General features: G+C 45.8%; 9 non-coding genes across 9 annotated transcripts; all 9 read right to left on the minus strand.

Annotated features, from left to right (window-relative positions):
- Positions 1-83: 83 nt before the first annotated feature.
- Positions 84-247, minus strand: LOC135032636 (U1 spliceosomal RNA). The gene has a single exon (XR_010228128.1). It is a non-coding gene; the product is annotated as a U1 spliceosomal RNA (small nuclear RNA).
- Positions 248-918: 671 nt separating this feature from the next.
- LOC135032656 (U1 spliceosomal RNA) lies at positions 919-1,081 on the minus strand. The gene has a single exon (XR_010228146.1). It is a non-coding gene; the product is annotated as a U1 spliceosomal RNA (small nuclear RNA).
- A 152-nt stretch (positions 1,082-1,233) lies between these two features.
- Positions 1,234-1,397, minus strand: LOC135032637 (U1 spliceosomal RNA). Its single transcript, XR_010228129.1, has one exon. It is a non-coding gene; the product is annotated as a U1 spliceosomal RNA (small nuclear RNA).
- Positions 1,398-2,067: 670 nt separating this feature from the next.
- On the minus strand, positions 2,068-2,230 carry LOC135032651 (U1 spliceosomal RNA). Its single transcript, XR_010228142.1, has one exon. It is a non-coding gene; the product is annotated as a U1 spliceosomal RNA (small nuclear RNA).
- Positions 2,231-2,382: 152 nt separating this feature from the next.
- LOC135032631 (U1 spliceosomal RNA) lies at positions 2,383-2,546 on the minus strand. Its single transcript, XR_010228124.1, has one exon. It is a non-coding gene; the product is annotated as a U1 spliceosomal RNA (small nuclear RNA).
- Positions 2,547-3,216: 670 nt separating this feature from the next.
- Positions 3,217-3,379, minus strand: LOC135032646 (U1 spliceosomal RNA). Its single transcript, XR_010228137.1, has one exon. It is a non-coding gene; the product is annotated as a U1 spliceosomal RNA (small nuclear RNA).
- A 152-nt stretch (positions 3,380-3,531) lies between these two features.
- On the minus strand, positions 3,532-3,695 carry LOC135032639 (U1 spliceosomal RNA). Its single transcript, XR_010228131.1, has one exon. It is a non-coding gene; the product is annotated as a U1 spliceosomal RNA (small nuclear RNA).
- Positions 3,696-4,367: 672 nt separating this feature from the next.
- On the minus strand, positions 4,368-4,530 carry LOC135032650 (U1 spliceosomal RNA). The gene has a single exon (XR_010228141.1). It is a non-coding gene; the product is annotated as a U1 spliceosomal RNA (small nuclear RNA).
- Positions 4,531-4,682: 152 nt separating this feature from the next.
- LOC135032623 (U1 spliceosomal RNA) lies at positions 4,683-4,846 on the minus strand. Its single transcript, XR_010228116.1, has one exon. It is a non-coding gene; the product is annotated as a U1 spliceosomal RNA (small nuclear RNA).
- Between the last annotated feature and the right edge of the window lie 17,289 nt (positions 4,847-22,135).

Below are 22,135 nucleotides of genomic sequence, written 5' to 3' on the forward strand. Positions count from 1 at the left end.
GGCAGCACAAGGGAACTCTCGAAAGAAATACAAGGCTAGAGGAAGATCTGAGACAAAGAAATCTGACTTTTACCAGAGCTGACCAGAGGAAAGCACAAACACAGTCCCTCACTACCACAAATAATGCAGTCCAGTTTCCCACATTTGGGGAAATCACAGGGGTCAGCATACCCAGAATGCAATGAATGAACCTCACCCTGGGAAAACAATCTTCATGACCATGGTATCTCCTATGCAAAATAAGTATGATTTGGGATAGAGCTGGGGAGGGCCGCTGCTCAGGCACATCTCTGTCAAGTAAAGGAGATTCAACTGAGGCAGCACAAGGGAACTCTCATCGGGGGACAACAACTGCAGGGAGAACACATATTTTCAGATGAACATGGGAGGGCAGAAGGCTGCCTAATACTGAAGCACCCCCAAACAACAAACCAAATGCAACAACTAGTGCAAGCATTCCTGGGGGAAGGCCTGCAGCAGATGGATTTGCATATGGTGATGTCATCCAAGCAGTGGGTCAAAGTTGGCTTCAACACTCATCTGCATATGAATAGAGAAGAGGGGCGTGCAGGGCATGGCGGCCTTTTGCGGCGCTTGGATGACCCCTAGTTCGCATTAAACACCTCCACCCTCCTTCGGTGTGGGGCTCATGTTGGCTATGCCCCAGCCCCTGAAGCATTCAAGCTGATTTCTTGCAGCAGCTGGGCACTGTAACAGCTCCAGAGCTGCTCTGTAAGGCAAGTAAAAGGGTGTGGGCCCTGCAGCACTACCTGTAGTTCGCATTGTGCGTTGGAAGGCACAAAGTAAGCAGACGGGAGAAGTCAGGATAGTGCGCAAGGGCATAGAAGGGAGCGGCTCAAGAAAAGAGAAGTGGAAACAGACAGCAAACTAGGCTGGAGAGAGACCTGAGACAAATACATCTGAATTATACGAGAGCCGACCAGGGGAAACACAAATTATGCAGTCAAGTTTCCCACATTTGGGGAAATCACAGGGGCAGCACACCCAGAGTGCGATGGGTGAGCCTTGCCCTGGGAGAAGCACCTACATGATCATAGGATCTCACCTGGCAGGTAAGTAGGAGTTGGGCTAGAGCTGGGGAGGGTCGCTGCTCGGGCACCCCCCTGTAAAGTGAAGGAGATCCAACTGAGGCAGCACAAGGGTACTCTCGAAAGAAGAACAAGGCTAGAGGAAGATCTGAGACAAAGAAATCTGACTTTTACCAGAGCTGACCAGAGGAAAGCACAAACACAGCCCCCCACTACCACAAATAATGCAGTCGAGTTTCCAACATTTGGGGAAATCACAGGGGTCAGCATAAACAGAATGCAATGAATGAACCTCACCATGGGAGAACAATCTTCATGACCATGGTATCTCCTATGCAAAATAAGTATGATTTGGGATAGGGCTGGGGAGGGCCGCTGCTCAGGCACATCTCTGTCAAGTAAAGGCGATTCAACTGAGGCAGCACAAGGGAACTCTCATCTTGGGACAACAACTGCAGGGAGAACACATATTTTCAGATGAACATGGGAGGGCAGAAGGCTGCCTAATACTGAAGCACCCCCAAACAACAAACCAAATGCAACAACTAGTGCAAGCATTCCTGGGGAAGGCCTGCAGCAGATGGATTTGCATATGGTGATGTCATCCAAGCAGTGGGTCAAAGTTGGCTTCAACCCTCGTCTGCATATGAAAAGAAAAAAGGGATGTGCAGGGAATGGCGGCCTTTTGCGGCGCTTGGATGACCCCTAATTCGCATTAAACATCTCCACCCTCCTTCGGTGTGGGGCTCATGATGGCTATGCCCCAGCCCCTGAAGCATTCAAGCTGATTTCTTGCAGCAGCTGGGCACTGTAACAGCTCCAGAGCTGCTCTGTAAAGCATGTAAAAGGGTGTGGGCCCTGCAGCACTACCTGTAGTTTGCATTGTGCGTTGGAAGGCACAAAGTATACAGACAGGAGAGGTCAGAATAGTGCGCAAGGGCATAGAAGGGAGCGGCTCAAGAAAAGAGAAGTGGAAACAGACAGCAAACTAGGCTGGAGAGAGACCTGAGACAAAGAGATCTGAATTATACGAGAGCCGACCAGGGGAAACACAAATTATGCAGTCAAGTTTCCCACATTTGGGGAAATCACAGGGGCAGCACACACAGAGTGCAATGGGTGAGCCTTGCCCTGGGAGAAGCACCTACATGATCATAGTATCTCACCTGGCAGGTAAGTAGGAGTTGGGCTAGAGCTGGGGAGGGTCGCAGCTCGGGCACCCCCCTGTCAAGTGAAGGAGATCCAACTGAGGCAGCACAAGGGAACTCTCGAAAGAAGAACAAGGCTAGAGGAAGATCTGAGACAAAGAAATCTGACTTTTACCAGAGCTGACCAGAGGAAAGCACAAACACAGTCCCCCACTACCACAAATAATGCAGTCAAGTTTCCCACATTTGGGGAAATCACAGGGGTCAGCATACCCAGAATGCAATGAATGAACCTCAACCTGGGAGAACAATCTTCATGAGCATGGTATCTCCTATGCAAAATAAGTATGATTTGGGATAGAGCTGGGGAGGGCCGCTGCTCAGGCACATCTCTGTCAAGTAAAGGAGATTCAACTGAGGCAGCACAAGGGAACTCTCATCTGGGGACAACAACTGCAGGGAGAACACATATTTTCAGATGAACATGGGAGGGCAGAAGGCTGCCTAATACTGAAGCACCCCCAAACAATAAACCAAATGCAACAACTAGTGCAAGCATTCCTGGGGGAAGGCCTGCAGCAGATGGATTTGCATATGGTGATGTCATCCAAGCAGTGGGTCAAAGTTGGCTTCAACCCTCGTCTGCATATGAAAAGAAAAAAGGGATGTGCAGGGCATGGCGGCCTTTTGCGGCGCTTGGAGGACCCCTAATTCACATTAAACACCTCCACCCTCCTTCGGTGTGGGGCTCATGTTGGCTATGCCCCAGCCCCTGAAGCATTCAAGCTGATTTCTTGCAGCAGCTGGGCACTGTAACAGCTCCAGAGCTGCTCTGTAAAGCATGTAAAAGGGTGAGGGCCCTGCAGCACTACCTGTAGTTTGCATTGACGTTGGAAGGCACAAAGTAAGCAGACAGGAGAGGTCATAATAGTGCGCAAGGGCATAGAAGGGAGCGGCTCAAGAAAAGAGAAGTGGAAACAGACAGCAAACTAGGCTGGAGAGAGACCTGAGACAAAGAGATCTGAATTATACGAGAGCCGACCAGGGGAAACACAAATTATGCAGTCAAGTTTCCCACATTTGGGGAAATCGCAAGAGTAGCACACCCAGAGTGCAATGGGTGAGCCTTGCCCTGGGAGAAGCACCTTCATGATCATAGTATCTCACCTGGCAGGTAAGTAGGAGTTGGGCTAGAGCTGGGGAGGGTCACTGCTCGGGCACTTCCCTGTCAAGTGAAGGAGATCCAAGTGAGTCAGCACAAGGGAACTCTCGAAAGAAGAACAAGGCTAGAGGAAGATCTGAGACAAAGAAATCTGACTTTTACCAGAGCTGACCAGAGGAAAGCACAAACACAGTCCCCCACTACCACAAATAATGAAGTCGAGTTTCCCACATTTGGGTAAATCACAGGGGTCAGCATACCCAAAATGCAATGAATGAACCTCACCCTGGGATAACAGTCTTCATTACCATGATATTTCCTATGCAAAATAAGTATGATTTGGGATAGGGCTGGGGAGGGCCGCTGCTCAGGCACATCTCTGTCAAGTAAAGGAGATTCAACTGAGGCAGCACAAGGGAACTCTCATCTGGGGACAACAACTGCAGGGAGAACACATATTTTCAGATGAACATGGGAGGGCAGAAGGCTGCCTAATACTGAAGCACCCCCAAACAACAAACCAAATGCAACAACTAGTACAAGCATTCCTGGGGGAAGGTCAGCAGAAGACGGATTTGCATACAGTGATGTCATCCAAGCAGTGGGCCAAAGTTGGCTGGAACCCTCATCTGCATATGAAAAGAGAAAAGGGGTATGCAGGGAATGGCGGCCTTTTGCGGCGCTTGGATGACCCTTAGTTCGCATTAAACACCCCCACCCTCCTTCGGTGTGGGGCTCATGTTGGCAATGCCCCAGCCCCTGAAGCATTCAAGCTGATTTCTTGCAGCAGCTTGGCACTGTAACAGCTCCAGAGCTGCTCTGTAATGCAAGTAAAAGTTTGTGGGCCCTGCAGCACTACCTGTAGTTTGCATTGTGCATTGGAAGGCACAAAGTAAGCAGACAGGAGAAGTCAGGATAGTGCACAAGGGTATAGAAGGGAGGGGCTCAAAAAAAGAAGAAGTGGAAACAGACTGCAAACTAGGCTGGAGAGAGACCTGAGACAAAGAGATCTGAATTATATAAAAGCCGACCAGTGGAAACACAAATTATGCAGTCAAGTTTCCCATATTTGGGGAAATCACAGGGGCAGCACACCCAGAGTGCAATGGGTGAGCCTTGCCCTGGGAGAAGCACCTTCATGATCATAGTATCTCACCTGGCAGGTAAGTAGGAGTTGGGCTAGAGCTGGGGAGGGTCGCTGCTTGGGCACCCCCCTGTCAAGTAAAGGAGATCCAACTGAGGCAGCACAAGGGAACTCTCGAAAGAAGAACAAGGCTAGAGGAAGATCTGAGATAAAGAAATCTGACTTTTACCAGAGCTGACCAGAGGAAAGCACAAACACAGTCCCCCACTACCACAAATAATGCAGTCAAGTTTCCCACATTTGGGGAAATCACAGGGGTCAGCATACCCAGAATGCAATGAATGAACCTCACCCTGGGAGAACGATCTTCATGACCATGGTATCTCCTATGCAAAATAAGTATGATTTGGGATAGGGCTGGGGAGGGCCGCTGCTCAGGCACATCTCTGTCAAGTAAAGAAGATTCAACTGAGGCAGCACAAGGGAACTCTCATCTGGGGACAACAACTGCAGGGAGAACACATATTTTCAGATGATCATGGGAGGGCAGACGGCTGCCTAATACTGAAGCACCCCCAAACAACAAACCAAATGCAACAACTAGTGCAAGCATTCCTGGGGGAAGGCCTGCAGCAGATGGATTTGCATATGGTGATGTCATCCAAGCAGTTGGTCAAATTTGGCTTCAACCCTCGTCTGCATATGAAAAGAGAAAAGGGGCGTGCAGGGCATGGCGGCCTTTTGCGGCGCTTGGATGACCCCTAGTTCGCATTAAACACCTCCACCCTCCTTCGGTGTGGGGCTCATGTTGGCTATGCCCCAGCCCCTGAAGCATTCAAGCTGATTTCTTGCAGAAGCTGGGCACTGTAACAGCTCCAGAGCTGCTCTGTATGGCAAGTAAAAGGGTGTGGGCCCTGCAGCACTACCTGTAGTTCGCATTGTGCGTTGGAAGGCACAAAGTAAGCAGATGGGAGAAGTCAGGATAGTGCGCAAGGGCATAGAAGGGAGCGGCTCAAGAAAAGAGAAGTGGAAACAGACAGCAAACTAGGCTGGAGAGCTCTTCTGTCTATATTTTGCAATCCTGCTCTTGTCCTCTCCAGCTGCTCCATGTAGATTTGACGTCTGGAAAGGTGCATAACCCACTGACAAGCAGGCACACTCCTGCATGAGTTTTCTCTCTCACTAGCTGGATGATACACAATCATTTGCATGTGCTCCACCTCCGACACACCACCCACCCAACCACCCAGTGACCAGAGCCACCCACAAGCCAACTGGCTCCTTGATTTAATTTGCACAGTGTAGTCATCCAGGCAGCATGTCCTTCTCAATGGAAGGATCTCTGGTTCCATGGAATCTTCCACATTGGAATGCTGCGGAATAAAAAGGATTTAAATATTCAGCTTGCTAGCATTCAATGTACCTGCGGCTTGGCTTTAGCACATGGGTCTTCATCCTGTGGCCCTCCAGCTGCTGTGAAACTACACATCCCAGCATGCCCTGCCACAGTTTTGCTATTAAGGTATGCTAAAACTGAGGCAGGGCATGCTGGGATGTGTAGTTCCACAGCAGCTGGAGGGTCGCAGGTTGAAGACCCATGTTCTAGCATGCCTGTTCTATGATGCATGTACCGTGGTGTCACAATCAGCTTGGAATGGGGTGTCTAGCAGGCATTTGCTGACAGCCACTTGAGGGAGACACACATCAGGAGATGCAGCATATCGGAGGTCTTCGATGCCTTTCCAGCAAATGCACACCACCTGCTGCTGGTCTGGACACAAAACAATGCCCACAATCGAAGTCCCAAAATGCCCAACTACAGGATTCATGTAAGTAGTGAATTTAGGAATGAATTTAGAAGTAGGAAATGAAGTTAGTTCACAAGTACATTCAAATTCAGATCTAAAGTCTAGGTAGGCCTCACGTCCTGGCAGCCCCCAGCACTTATAAATGCCTTGATTAGAGGTAGAGAATTAAATGTAGATAAAAAGTAGACACAAAATAAGACTCCACAGAGCAGTTATCAGGTGTCTTTATCAATTGTTGCATTTAAAAAATCAAGCAATTAGGGAACACAATGTTGCAACAATGTAACCCTATTTGCAAAATAGTACTAAATAAGTTTGTCGATGTAAGACATTTGCAAAGGCGCATCCAAAACACGCTGGAAAATGCAACTGAATCTGTTTTTGGAGGCTAGAATAGGAAATGTGCATCGGTCCTACAAGTACTGAAAGCTCTTCTACCATCTCCCTTTTCTGAAAAGCCATTTAATATATGGTTCCCAGATAGGGGACATATCAGATATTGCCTTTCAAAAGCAGCAAATATCATACCACTTCTATTGCCATCAAAGATAAACATTGATTGTTTTCAGATATTGGATTGAAAAAGCAGTCTTTATTGACATAAAGAAGCAAAAAAACATACATAAACATTACACACATAAGTACTGTGTTGCAGCACAGATAAAACACAATACAAATGCTGTCGGTATAGTACAGTTCAAGAACTACAGCACAGGCCAGCCTACACTATAAATCATGAACTGCACTATACATTTAAACAATACAATAATACAACAGTTAATAAGGCTATGGGTGTGGAGTGTAAGAGGGTGAGGGAATCACAAGCCCGAAGCTTTATTGAAAGACAGACACATATAAAGGGAGGATTAATAAATACAAAGATATCCTTTACTATAGAATGTAGTCCAATCCGGTCTTTCAACTCTTCCACAACTTAAAAACGGATAGTGTTCCCAAGCCTTCCATCCTGGAATATCTTCAGTCTCTCGCCAATGAAGAAAACAATCCCTCCAGCAGACTCTTCAACCACGATACAAGATCACAGCCAAAAGGGCGAGAAGCAACTACACTTGCGTTTAACCAAAACAGCTAAAACTTAGTGGAGGAAAGTGCAGTGCACCAAAACATAAGCTGACACAATCATGGAGAATGCGCCAGCATATATGCTCTTCTATCTATATTTTGCAAACCTGCTCTTGTCCCCTCCAGCTGCTCCATGTAGATTTGACGTCTGGCAAGGTGCATAACCCACTGACAAGCAGGCACACTCCTGCATGAGTTTTCACTCTCACTAGCTGGATGATACACATTCATTTGCATGTGCTCCACCTCCGACACACCGCCCACCCAACCACCCAGTCACCAGAGCCACCCACAAGCCAACTGGCTCCGTAACTTAATTTGCACAGTGCAGTCATCCAGGCAGCATGTCCTTCTCAATGGAATAATCTCTGGTTCCATGGAATCTTCCGCATTGGAATGCTGCGGAACAAAAAGGATTTAAACATTCAGCTTGCTAGCATTCAATGTACCTGCGGCTTGGCTCTAGCACATGGGTCTTCATCCTGTGGCCCTCCAGCTGCTGTGAAACTACACATCCCAGCATGCCCTGCCACAGTTTTGCTATTAAGGTATGCTAAAACTGAGGCAGGGCATGCTGGGATGTGTAGTTCCACAGCAGCTGGAGGGTCGCAGGTTGAAGACCCATGTTCTAGCATGCCTGTTCTATGATGCATGTTCCGTGAAGTCACAATCAGCTTGGAATGGGGTATCTAGCAGGCATTTGCTGACAGCCACTTGAGGTAGACACACATCAGGAGATGCAGCATATCGGAGGTCTTCGATGCCTTTCCAGCAAATGCACACCACCTGCTGCTGGTCTGGACACAAAACAATGCCCACAATCGAAGTCCCAAAATGCCCAACTACAGGATTCATGTAAGTAGTGAATTTAGGAATGAATTTAGAAGTAGGAAATTAAGTTAGTTCACAAGTACATTCAAATTCAGATCTAAAGTCTAGGTAGGCCTCACGTCCTGGCAGCCCCCAGCATTTAAAAATGCCTTGATTAGAGGTAGGGAATTAAATGTAGATAAGAAGTAGACGCAAAATAAGACTCCACAGAGCAGTTATCAGGTGTCTTTATCAATTGTTGCATTTAAAAAATCAAGCAATTAGGGAACACAATGTTGCAACAATGTAACCCTATTTGCAAAATAGTACTAAATAAGTTTGTCGATGTAAGACATTTGCAAAGGCGCATTTAAAACACACTGGAAAATGCAACTGAATCTGTTTTTGGAGGCTAGAATAGGAAATGTGCATCGGTCCAACGAGTACTGAAAGCTCTTCTACCATCTTCCTTTTCTGAAAAGCCATTTAATATATGGTTCCCAGATAGGGGACATATCAGATATTGCCTTTCAAAAGCAGCAAATATCATACCACTTCTATTGCCATCAAAGATAAACATCGATTGTTTTCAGATATTGGATTGAAAAAGCAGTCTTTATTGACATAAAGAAGCAAAAAAACATACATAAACATTACACACATAAGTACTGTGTTGCGGCACAGCCAAAACACAATACAAATGCTGTCGGTATAGTACAGTTCAAGAACTACAGCACAGGCCAGCCTACACCAGTGTTGCCAACTCTGAAATGGAAAACAAGCAACCGATGACTGAAAAATAAGCCCAAAACAAGCCCAAACCAATCCTAAAAAGCCCCAAAAAAAGCCCAACTCAAGGTTGTTGTTTTTTTATATATATATATATATATATATATATATATATATAAACAGACATTATTGTTTGTCTTATTAAAATACATATAATTATTTATATAATCTGCCTTTAAGGTCTTTACAATGATATTTATCAGCACAAAACTGGCTTTTAAAGAATACTGGAATTTTTATAAATATTATAGTCAGAGTTGTGAAGTTAAGATACTATGCTTTCATGTTTCCTCTAAAGAAAAATCTCAAGTGAAAATTGCCAACTGTATATACTGTATCTGTGGTCATTTGTATTCACTGTGAAATATTTATTCTATGGAAAGATAAAACAAATAATCTTACAACATCCAACTTTGTACTTCTATTAAATAAATTAAGAGGCCAAATCAAGGTAACAAAACAAAAGATTATTAAGACAATTCAAAATAATAAATGCATATATAAATATTAAATAGTAACTCAATTCAATAAATAACAAAGGAATTACTGAGAGGTAAAGTGCATTGCAGATGGCACACTGTGAGGTAAAGTGCATGGTACACTGTGTGAAGTAAAGTGCATTGCAGATGGCATACTATGTGAGGTAAAGTGCATGGCACACTGTGTGAAGTATAGTGTATTGCAGATAGCACACTGGGGGTCATTCCGAGTTGTTCGCTCGTTGCCGATTTTTGCAACGGAACGATTAAGGCAAAAATGCGCATGCGTATGGTACGCAGTGCGCATGCACTAAGTAATTTAGAACAAAACTTAGTAGATTTACTCACGTCCGAACGAAGAATTTTCATCATTGAAGTGATCGGAGTGTGATTGACAGGAAGTGGGTGTTTCTGGGCGGAAATTTACCGTTTTCTGGGAGTGTGCAGGATAAAACGCAGGAGTGTCTGGAGAAACGGGGGAGTGGCTGTCCGAACGCAGGGCGTGTTTGTGACTTCAAACCAGGAACGAAACGGGCTGAGCTGATCGCAGTGTAGGAGTAAGTCTCGAGCTACTCAGAAACTGAAAATAATTATTTATTCGCAATTCTGCTAATCTTTCGTTCGCAATTCTGCTAAGCGAAGATACACTCCCAGAGGGCGGCGGTCTAGCGTGTGCAATGCTGCTAAAAGCAGCTAGCGAGCGAACTCGGAATGACCCCCACTGTGTGAGGTAAAGTGCATGGCACACTGTGTGAAGTAAAGTGCATTGCAGATGGCATACTGCGAGGTAAAGTACATAGCACACTGAATTACAAAGGTTTTATGTAAAATGGATATAAGCAAATTCATCTGAGCTGTCTCCATCGTCTATAGAAGCTTCCATGTTATATATTCCTGAGTTGAAGCGCTGAAGCATATTGGTAGTTGGTTTAAAAATCCTTGCAACAAATACCCAAGCGTCTTAAACCATATCTGACATAAAGAATACCACATAAAGTGGTCCTAAATTGCTTCACTGTTGTGTGTCTGGTCAGTGTCTTTGTTGTTGTCATTGTTAAAAACAAATTAGCCCTACTGAATACACACAACCGGCAGTCGGCAACAATAGACATAATGAATGACTCATCATTTCTTTAAGACTCTATTCATCCACAACGTCTCACCTACAGTATGTCTGTGTGAGGATCTGTGTTATATGGATGAATGACTAATTATCTCTGGAAGTCGGTATCAGTGATACCTAAAAACAAAAGAAGCCCAAAAATAAGCAGCAAAAAAAATTATAAGCCCAAAAACAAGCAACAAGCAACCACCCCAAAAAATAAGCAACCAGAAGAAAAAACAAGCCCAATTCCGCTTGTTATAAACTGAATTGGCAACTATGGCCTACACTATAAATCATGAACTGCACTATACATTTAAACTATACAATAATACAACAGTTAATAAGGCTATGTGTGTGGAGTGTAAGAGGGTGAGGGAATCACAAGACCGAAGCTTTATTGTAACACAGACACATATAAGGGGAGGGGCAATAAATAGAAAGGTATCCTTTACTATAGAATGTAGTCCAATCCGACCTCTGTGCTCTTCCACAACTGAAAAACGGATAGTGTTCCCAAGCCTTCCATCCTGGAATATCTTTGGTCTTTCGCCAATGAAGAAAACAATCCCTCCCTCCAGCAGACCCTTCAACCACGATACAAGATCACAGCCAAAAGGCAGAGAAGCAACTACACTTGAGCTTAACAAAAATGGCTAAAACTTAGTGGAGGAAAGTGCAGTGCACCAAAACATAAGCTGTCACAATCATGGAGAATGTGCCAGCATATATGCTCTTCTATCTATATTTTGCAAACCTGCTCTTGTCCCCTCCAGCTGCTCTATGTAGATTTGACGTCTGGCAAGGTGCATAACCCACTGACAAGCAGGCACACTCCTGCATGAGTTTTCTCTCTCACTAGCTGGATGATACACAATCATTTGCATGTGCTCCACCTCCGACACACCACCCACCCAACCACCCAGTCACCAGAGCCACCCACAAACCAACTGGCTCCGTGATTTAATTTGCACAGTGTAGTCATCCAGGCAGCATGTCCTTCTCAATGGAAGGATCTCTGGTTCCATGGAATCTTCCACATTGGAATGCTGCGGAACAAAAAGGATTTAAATATTCAGCTTGCTAGCATTCAATGTACCTGCGGCTTGGCTCTAGCACATGGGTCTTCATCCTGTGGCCCTCCAGCTGCTGTGAAACTACACATCCCAGCATGCCCTGCCACAGTTTTGCTATTAAGGTATGCTAAAACTGAGGCAGGGCATGCTGGGATGTGTAGTTCCACAGCAGCTGGAGGGTCGCAGGTTGAAGACCCATGTTCTAGCATGCCTGTTCTATGATGCATGTACCGTGATGTCACAATCAGCTTGGAATGGGGTGTCTAGCAGGCATTTGCTGACAGACACTTGAGGGAGACACACATCAGGAGATGCAGCATATCGGAGGTCTTCGATGCCTTTCCAGCAAATGCACACCACCTGCTGCTGGTCTGGACACAAAACAATGCCCACAATCGAAGTCCCAAAATGCCCAACTACAGGATTCATGTAAGTAGTGAATTTAGGAATGAATTTAGAAGTAGGAAATTAAGTTAGTTCACAAGTACATTCAAATTCAGATCTAAAGTCTAGGTAGGCCTCACGTCCTGGCAGCCCCCAGCATTTAAAAATGCCTTGATTAGAGGTAGAGAATTAAATGTAGATAAGAAGTAGACACAAAATAAGACTCCACAGAGCAGTTATCAGGTGTCTTTATCAATTGTTGCATTTAAAAAATCAAGCAATTAGGGAACACAATGTTGCAACAATGTAACCCTATTTGCAAAATAGTACTAAATAAGTTTGTCGATGTAAGACATTTGCAAAGGCGCATCCAAAACACGCTGGAAAATGCAACTGAATCTGTTTTTGGAGGCTAGAATAGGAAATGAGCATCGGTCCTACAAGTACTGAAAGCTCTTCTCCCATCTCCCTTTTCTGAAAAGCCATTTAATATATGGTTCCCAGATAGGGGACATATCAGATATTGCCTTTCAAAAGCAGCAAATATCATACCACTTCTATTGCCATCAAAGATAAACATTAATTGTTTTCAGATATTGGATTGAAAAAGCAGTCTTTATTGACATAAAGAAGCAAAAAAACATACATAAACATTACACACATAAGTACCGTGTTGCAGCACAGCCAAAACACAATACAAATGCTGTCGGTATAGTACAGTTCAAGAACTACAGCACAGGCCAGCCTACACTATAAATCATGAACTGCACTATACATTTAAACAATACAATAATACAACAGTTAATAAGGCTATGGGTGTGGAGTGTAAGAGGGTGAGGGAATCACAAGCCCAAAGCTTTATTGAAAGACAGACACATATAAAGGGAGGATTAATAAATACAAAGATATCCTTTACTATAGAATGTAGTCCAATCCGGTCTTTCAACTCTTCCACAACTGAAAAACGGATAGTGTTCCCAAGCCTTCCATCCTGGAATATCTTCAGTCTCTCGCCAATGAAGAAAACAATCCCTCCAGCAGACTCTTCAACCACGATACAAGATCACAGCCAAAAGGGCGAGAAGCCACTACACTTGCGTTTAACCAAAATGGCTAAAACTTAGTGAAGGAAAGTGCAGTGCACCAAAACATAAGCTGACACAATCATGGAGAATGCGCCAGCATATATGCTCTTCTATCTATATTTTGCAAACCTGCTCTTGTCCCCTCCAGCTGCTCCATGTAGATTTGACGCCTGGCAAGGTGCATAACCCACTGACAAGCAGGCACACTCCTGCATGAGTTTTCACTCTCACTAGCTGGATGATACACATACATTTGCATGTGCTTCACCTCCGACACACCGCCCACCCAACCACCCAGTCATCAGAGCCACCCACAAGCCAACTGGCTCCGTGATTTAATTTGCACAGTGCAGTCATCCAGGCAGCATGTCCTTCTCAATGGAATAATCTCTGGTTCCATGGAATCTTCCGCATTGGAATGCTGCGGAACAAAAATGATTTAAACATTCAGCTTGCTAGCATTCAATGTAGCTGCGGCTTGGCTCTAGCACATGGGTCTTCATCCTGTGGCCCTCCAGCTGCTGTGAAACTACACATCCCAGCATGCCCTGCCACAGTTTTGCTATTAAGGTATGCTAAAACTGAGGCAGGGCGTGCTGGTATATGTAGTTCCACAGCAGCTGGATGGTCGCAGGTTGAAGACCCATATTCTAGCATGCCTGTTCTATGATGCATGTTCCGTGATGTCACAATCAGCTTGGAATGGGGTGTCTAGCATGCATTTGCTGACAGCCACTTGAGGGAGACACACATCAGGAGATGCAGCATATCGGAGGTCTTCGATGCCTTTCCAGCAAATGCACACCACCAGCTGCTGGTCTGGACACAAAACAATGCCCACAATTGAAGGCTCAAAATGCCCAACTACAGGATTAATGTAAGTAGTGAATTTAGGAATGAATTTAGAAGTAGGAAATTAAGTTAGTTCACAAGTACATTCAAATTCAGATCTAAAGTCTAGGTAGGCCTCACGTCCTGGCAGCCCCCAGCATTTAAAAATGCCTTGATTAGAGGTAGGGAATTAAATGTAGATAAGAAGTAGACACAAAATAAGACTCCACAGAGCAATTATCAGGTGTCTTTATCAATTGTTGCATTTAAAAAAATCAAGCAATTAGGGAACACAATGTTGCGACAATGTAACCCTATTTGCAAAATAGTACTAAATAAGTTTGTCGATGTAAGACATTTGCAAAGGCGCAAACAAAACACGCTGGAAAATGCAACTGAATCTGTTTTTGGAGGTTAGAATAGATGCAGGATCAAGTAGCTCAATGGGTAGGGTATTTGATTAGAATTCAACAGGTTATAGGTTTGAATCCTGGGTATGATAGTTTGAGGTGTTATTTAATAAAGTATGTTTATATATTAGTCACACATGGCTTACTTGTACAAATGGCATGTCACCAGTTAGTGCTGACTGCTGATATGCCATTTGCACAAACACGCCATGTGTGACTGTATATGCATTTAAGGAGGGCACCCCGGCAATACCACAAACCATTGAGTGTCAAGTATACTAGATATATCTTCATATCTCATGTGCTTTCTCTGAGACCAATCTTGTTATGCCCCTTCCCCACAAGGCATGCGCCTTTTGTCCATATTGCAAAAATGGGGAGGGGGGGGGGGGGGGGGGCATATAATTATCTGTCACAGGGCACCAAAAAGTCTAGTTATGGCTCTGGTATGCATTATGTAATCTGGCAGACCATATCTCCAACACTGGCTGGTTGGAATAGAAATCCGGTTATCTATGTGAGCAAATGACCATCAACGATTTACTCTCAAACACTAGAAAATGGACAAAAATGGTCCCCTAAACAAATTGGTTAAATTTTGGGTTTAACCAATTTGTGTAATGACCATTTTTGACCACTTTTCTAGTGTTTGGGAGCAAATGGTTAATTGACATTTGCTCCTATACATTACCAGATTTTCATTCCATCCATCCAGACTGGATAGATAGCCTGACAGATAATTGTGTAGTGTACGCCCAGGATAACTGTCAGTTGTGCTTTCTTTTATGACGGCACATAAATGGGTGGGCAGATCCAGAGCAAGCACTGCCCACTCATGCATAGTTGTCAACTGATGTGAAGTTCCAGGGGGCAATCTCAGTTATAAAGAAAAGTATCTGGAAATTGACCCTAGTTTAAAAAAAAATTAAAAAAAAATTGATCAACTCCATTTATTTAGTATGATATCCCAGGTGATAGGATGCCAGCAGTCAGAACAACATACTTTATTAAATAACACATCTCAAACTACCATACCCAGGATTCAAACCTATAACCTGTTGAATTCTAATCAAACCCCCTACCTATTGAGCTATTTGATCCTGCGTAAAAATTGTGAACATTATATAAAGCTATTGGTACTTTGAAAAAAAAAGTATCAGCATTACAACGCAGCAGATCCATGCAGTTTGCAGCCACACACTACATGTATCTGCTCAGCCACAATGCTGATTATTTCTTCACAAAGTACAAGGTGAGCTCCAAACAGAATTCTCTAGCTTAGAATTATGCCAAACCTAGAAGTCGGGCCCCCCACCCTGGGATCCCCCAGAGGGAGGCCTGCACCGTCATGCGGCAGGCTTGTCTGTTTTGGAAGCAGGCTGATGGGCAGCCCAGGCTTGCTTCAGTCTGGGCTTGGCAGGTCTGGAAGCATGAGCTTGCTTTGGGTATGCCTGACCTTGGGTACGCTTTACCTTGAGGATGAAAGGGCCAAGGGAAAGTACTTTTAGCCTTCTGCGTGGTAGGAGTCATACTAGGTAGGCAAGCTGTTTTAGCAGTAGCCAGATCAGCTACAATCTTATTGAGGTCTTCTCCAAAGAGAGTGTCTCCCTTGAAAGGAAGCACCTCCAGGGTTTTCTTGGAATCCATATCCACCGACCAGGATCTCAACCAGCTGTATAAAGTATTACCTTGGAACTGGCTCTCCACTCCCCATTATCTGGTTATCATGGCTTCCTCCGCCAGTGTCCAGACTCGCTTGCTGAAGCTCGGCCACTTCTTCCTAGCAGCAGGCTCCTGGATCACTGGGCAGCAGAGGTGCTTGGGAGCCGGAAGGGGGCGGAGCAATCAGGCAGGCAGTTGCAGTGCTGCCCAGCTATCTGTGGTGTGAGAAGAAGCAGGGGCACCCCACCGCTGGCAGTGCTGCAGCTAGCGGTGGTGGCAGCGGCGAGGCTGCTGGGCTGGGTCTTGAAAAAGGTGGAAAGAAGGGTGTTACGGCATGGAATGTACAAACTGCGAGACCCTGCTGGTAGCGCCTTTGTCTATTTAGTAGGAAGGGCACGTAACAGCCGGAGGGCAATGGAGGAAGCCCCTTTAGGGCTGGAGCCTGGCGGCAACTGACTCCGTTGTCTCTGGCAGTTCCGCCCCTGGACTAGAGGAATGGTCAAGAACATGGCAACATTTAATGCCAAAAAATGCAAAATCATACACGTCTCAAAAATACAAAGGCTAACTATAATATTAAGGGCATTATAATGGCAAGAGGAAAGCTATCTAAGTATTACTATTTCAGGTGAGCAATGTAACAAAGCAATAGGAAAGGCAAGTCAGATGCTTGTTTGCATAGGTAAAGAACCAGTAGCAGAAAAAAGTAATACAGGTTGAGTATCCCATATCCAAATATTCCGAAATACGGAATATTCCGAAATACGGACTTTTTTGAGTGAGACTGAGATAGTGAAACCTTTGTTTTTTGATGGCTCAGTGTACACAAACTTTGTTTAATACTCAAAAAGTTATTAAAAATATTGTATTAAATGAACTTCAGACTGTGTGTATAAGGTGTATATGACACATAAATGAATTCTGTGAATGTACACACACTTTGTTTAATGCACAAAGTTATAAAAAATATTGGCTAAAATGACCTTCAGGCTGTGTGTATATGGTATATATGAAACATAAATGCATTCTGTGCTTAGATTTAGGTCCCATCACCATAATATCTCGTTATGGTATGCAATTATTCCAAAATACAGAAAAATCCGATATCCAAAATTCCTCTGGTCCCAAGCATTTTGGATAAGGGATACTCAACCTGTAATGCCACTGTATAGGTCCTTGGTACAGCCACATTTAGAATCCTGTGTTCAGTTCCAGAAGCCATATCTCAAGCGCCTTGAGTCCTGTTGGAGAAAGAGCACTATATAAATAAATAGTATCAAAATTTGTTTCACGGCACCCCTAGGCCAAAGTTTTTTTTATTGAGAAATTCAGAAAAAAATATAAAATTAAGTAAATTGTGTTTATAGCATGTCATCCTCAGGTTCAGTTATGTTGTGAGGGAATGGTTTTGCCAATTTAATAAAGTATAAATAATTTTAATTGGTCCTGGACCACCAAACTATGCTACCAGTGCAAGAACCCCAGTTTGGAAACTACTGCCATAAAATAAACCTTTTTTGTTTTTTTTTAAACTACATGTAATACACCTTAGATCTCAGTTCCTAAAAGGTTTTAAACCCTTGCATACAGTAAACTACACATATTTAAAAATCCTACACCGGGCACAAGTGCTCACGGGCCAATTTCATGGCAGTCTCGGATAGGAGGGCATTGTGGATTCACCAAGGGAATGCTGATGCTGACTCCAAGAAGCCTCTTCAAGATCGCAGGAGCAGAGTCCTCTGCTTCTGCCAAATCCACTGCATGACGCTGGGGCTCTCTTGCAGGAGCCCACACCAGTGGGGGGCACCAGGGGCGGAACTACTGGCAGGGCAGGCAGTGCATTGCACTGGGGCCCCGCCGCACTCAAGGGCCCACAGCCGCCGGCATTACAATGAGTCACAATGACTCATTGTATCATGCCGCAGCCGCACACCAGCGCTCCCGTCGGGTCTGCGTCCTGCGACTCCCGCCGCCCGCCCGCCCGTCGTAACGAACAGATCAGGCCAGGGCACTACGGGCAGCAGCCGCAGCACCAGACACGCTGCCGCCTCTGTAACACACGAAGAGGGAGGAGGGTCGCTTGGAGATGAGAGGAGCAGCGGCACGGGGGGGAGGAGGAGGAGGAGGGAGGTGAAGGAAGGAGCCGCAGCAGCGCTTTGTTACTGGTGGAGGCGCTGCTGCTGCCCCTCTGCTTCACTATAGGCTGTCTTCCGAGAACAGCCTATAGTGAAGCAGAGGGGCAGCAGCAGCAGCGCCTCCACCAATAACACAGCGCTGCTGCGGCTCCCTCCTCCACCTCCCTCCTCCTCCTTCTCTACTGCCCGGGAATCGTCAAGCTGCACGAGGAGCCTGAGCCAGCGGAGAGGGTAAGTATAATTCTTCTTTCTTTCTTTCTTTCTTTCTTTCTTTCTTTCTTTCTTTCTTTCTTTCTTTCTTTCTTTCTTTCTTTCTTTCTTTCTTTCTTTCTTTCCTTCTTTGTTGGGACTGCCTGCCGCTATGTGTAAAAAGGGGGAATCTGCCTGCCGCTATGTGTAAAAAGGGGGAATCTGCCTGCCGCTATGTGTAAAAAGGGGGAATCTGCCTGCCGCTATGTGTAAAAAGGGGGAATCTGCCTGCAGCTATGTGTAAAAGGGGGGAATCTGCCTGCAGCTATGTGTTAAAAGGGGGAATCTGCCTGCAGCTATGTGTAAAAAGGGGGACTGCCTGCCGCAATGTGTAAAAAGGGGGAATCTGCCTGCCGCTATGTGTAAAAAGGGGGAATCTGCCTGCAGCTATGTGTAAAAAGGGGGACTGCCTGCCGCAATGTGTAAAAAGGGGGAATCTGCCTGCCGCAATGTGTAAAAAGGGGGAAGCTGCTTGCCGCAATGTGTAAAAAGGGGGAATCTGCTTGCCGCAATGTGTAACAAGGGGGAATCTGCCTGCCGTAATGTGTAACAAGGGGGATGCTGTCTGCCGTAATGTGTAACAAGGGCACGCTGTCTTCCATAATGTGTAACAAGGGCAAGCTGTCTGCTGTAATGTGTAACAAGGGCAAGCTGTCTGCTGTAATGTGTAAAAAGTGTACGATGTCTGCCATTATGTGTAACAAGGGCAGGCTGACTGCTGTTATGTGAAAAAAGTGTACGCTGTCTGCCGCTATGTTTAACAAGGGCAGGCTGTCTGCCGTTATGTGTAAAAAGTGTACGCTGTCTGCCGCTATGTGTAACAAGGGCACGCTGTCTGCCATAATGTGTAACAAGGGCAAGCTGTCTGCTGTAATGTGTAACAAGGGCAAGCTGTCTGCTGTAATGTGTAAAAAGTGTACAATGTCTGCCGTAATGTGTAACAAGGGCAGGCTATCTGCCGTTATGTGAAAAAAATGTACGCTGTCTGCCGCTATGTGTAACAAGGGCACGTTGTCTGCCGTTGTGTAAAAAAGGGGGATGCTGTCTGCCGTAATGTGTAAAAAGGGGACGCTGTCTGCTGTAATGTGTAAAAAGAGGACGCTGTCTGCTGTAATGTGTAAAAAGAGGAATCTGTCCGCCGTAAGGTGTAAAAGGGTCTCTACCTGGTGTAGTGGTGCTACTGTGCGGCATAATTTGAATAATGGAGACTACTGTGCACCGTTTTATGAATTGGTATTATTTTGTGGCCACACCCCTTAACCACGAAGCCACGCCACTATGTTTTTTTGCGCGCGCCTACGGCGCGCACTGCCCCTGTTTTGCATGCAGGGGTGGGGCTCCAATGCCGTTTCTTGCACACACTGCTAAAATGTCTAGTTACGGCACTGTTGCTAGGTATCCACTTCCCTGAGCAGGCCCCCCTCACCAGATCCTCTCCAGGGGTGAGGGGGTGGACTTGGATGGGATGGGATGGGGGGGGGGCCCAAGCCATTTTGTCGCACATGGGCCCATTGCTCGCTAGTTCCGCCACTGGGGGGCACGTCTAAAACTCTTCAGTCAGTTCTGGATTCATTCGGACCTGGACTTGTTGGTTTTACAAATAGTGTCCCAAGGGTACAAACTGGGGTTTCAAGAAGTTCCCCCTCACCGATTGTTCAAATCAGCCTTAGTCAGCAGGGAGAAGGTTTTTATTCAAGCCTCTTCGTGGTCCCGAAGCCGGACGGCTCAGTCAGACCAATCTTAAATCTGAAATCCCTTAATTTCTACCTAAAGAAATTCAATTTCAAGATGGAATCTCTCAGGGTAGTGATCTCCAGTCCGGGGGATAAAGGAGATTTCATGGTTTTGGTAGACATAAAGGATGCCTACTTACATGTTCCCATTTAGCCACTGCATCAAGCTACCTGAGGTTTGCAATTCAGGATTGTCATTACCAATTTCAGACGTTGCCGTTTGGTCTGTCCACGGCTCCGAGGATTTTCACCAGGGTGATGGCGGAAATGATGGTTCTCCTTCGCAAGCAAGGAGTCACAATTATCCCGTACTTGGATGATCTCCTGATAAAGGCGAGATCCAGGTACCAGTTGGTGCAAAACATCTACTCTCCCTGACAGTTCTTTAACAACATGGTTGGCTCCTAAACTTGCCAAAATCGCAGTTGGTCCTAATGACGCGGTTGTTGATTTTGGGAGTGATACTGGATACAGAAGAGGTTTTCTTCTAGTGGAATGGCTCTGGAGATCCAGAGTCTGGTCAAACAAATTCTGAAACCAGCAAGAGTGTTAATCCATCAATGCATTCGGTTGCTGGGGAAGATGGTTGCGGCCTACGAGGCCATTCAGTTTGGCAGGCTCCATGCCAGAGTGTTCCAGTGGGACCTGTTGGACAAGTGGTCCGGATCCCACCTACACATGCACCGGAGGATAATCCTGTCTTCCAAGACCAGAATCTCACTCCATTGGTGGCTGCACAGTTCTCACCACCTAGAGGGGCGATGGTTTGGGATCCAGGACGGGATCCTAGGGACCACGGATGCAACCCTCCGAGGCTGGGGAGCAGTCACACAGGGGGAAAACATCCAAGGAAGATGGTCAAGTCAGGAAAGTTGTCTCCACATAAATGTTCTGGAGTTAAGGGCCATTTCATAACTGCAGACACAGTACGCACTGGGATGGGTGCCCAGCATCCTCTACGGACTAAGAGAAAAGGATTTACCAGTAGGTATTAAAATCCTATTTTCTCTAAAGTCCTAGAGGATGCTGGGGACTCCGTAAGGACCATGGGGATAGACGGGCTCCGCAGGAGACATGGGCACTTTAAGAAAGACTTTAGTTCTGGGTGTGCACTGGCTCCTCCCTCTATGCCCCTCCTCCAGACCTCAGTTTGATACTGTGCCCAGTGGAGACTGGGTGCTTTTCAGGAGCTCTCCTGAGCTTTCTGACAGAAAGTATTTTGTTAGGTTTTTAATTTTCAGGGAGCACTGCTGGCAACAGACTCCCTCATCGAGGGACAGAGGGGAGAGAAGCAGCCCTACTCTCTGAGTTGCAAGGTCCTGCTTCTTAGGCTACTGGACACCATTAGCTCCAGAGGGATTGGTACGCAGGATCTCACCCTCGCCGTCCGTCCCAGAGCCGCGCCTCCGTCCCCCTCGCAGAGCCGGAAGATAGAAGCCGGGTGAGTATGAGAAGAAAAGAAGACTTAAGAGGCGGCAGAAGACTTCATGATCTTCACTGAGGTAACGCACAGCACTGCAGCTGTGTGCCTTTGCTCCCATACACCTCACATACTCCGGTCACTGTAAGGGTGCAGGGCGCAGGGGGGGCGCCCTGGGCAGCAATATAAACCTTTTTCACAAAAATATAACATATATACAGCTGGGCACTGTATATATGTATGAGCCCCCACCAATTTTACAGTTTAAGCGGGACAGAAGCCCGCCTCCGAGGGGGCGGGGCTTCTCCCTCAGCACTCACCAGCGCCATTTTTTCTCCACAGCACCGCTGAGAGGAAGCTCCCCGGACTCTACCCTGCTTATACCACGTTAGACAAGAGGGTTGAAAAGAGGGGGGGGGGGCACATAATTCGCAAATTACATACAGCAGCACTACTGGGCAAACATTAAGTTACTGTTTTATTCCTGGGTTATATAGCGCTGGGGTGTGTGCTGGCATACTCCCTCTCTGTCTCTCCAAAGGGCCTTGTGGGGAAACTGTCTTCAGAAAAAGCATTCCCTGTGTGTGTGGTGTGTCGGTACACGTGTGTCGACATGTCTGAGGAAGAAGGCTA

This window comes from Pseudophryne corroboree, unplaced genomic scaffold (genome assembly GCF_028390025.1).
Source record: "Pseudophryne corroboree isolate aPseCor3 unplaced genomic scaffold, aPseCor3.hap2 scaffold_550, whole genome shotgun sequence".
NCBI classification, from domain to species: Eukaryota; Metazoa; Chordata; class Amphibia; order Anura; family Myobatrachidae; genus Pseudophryne; species Pseudophryne corroboree.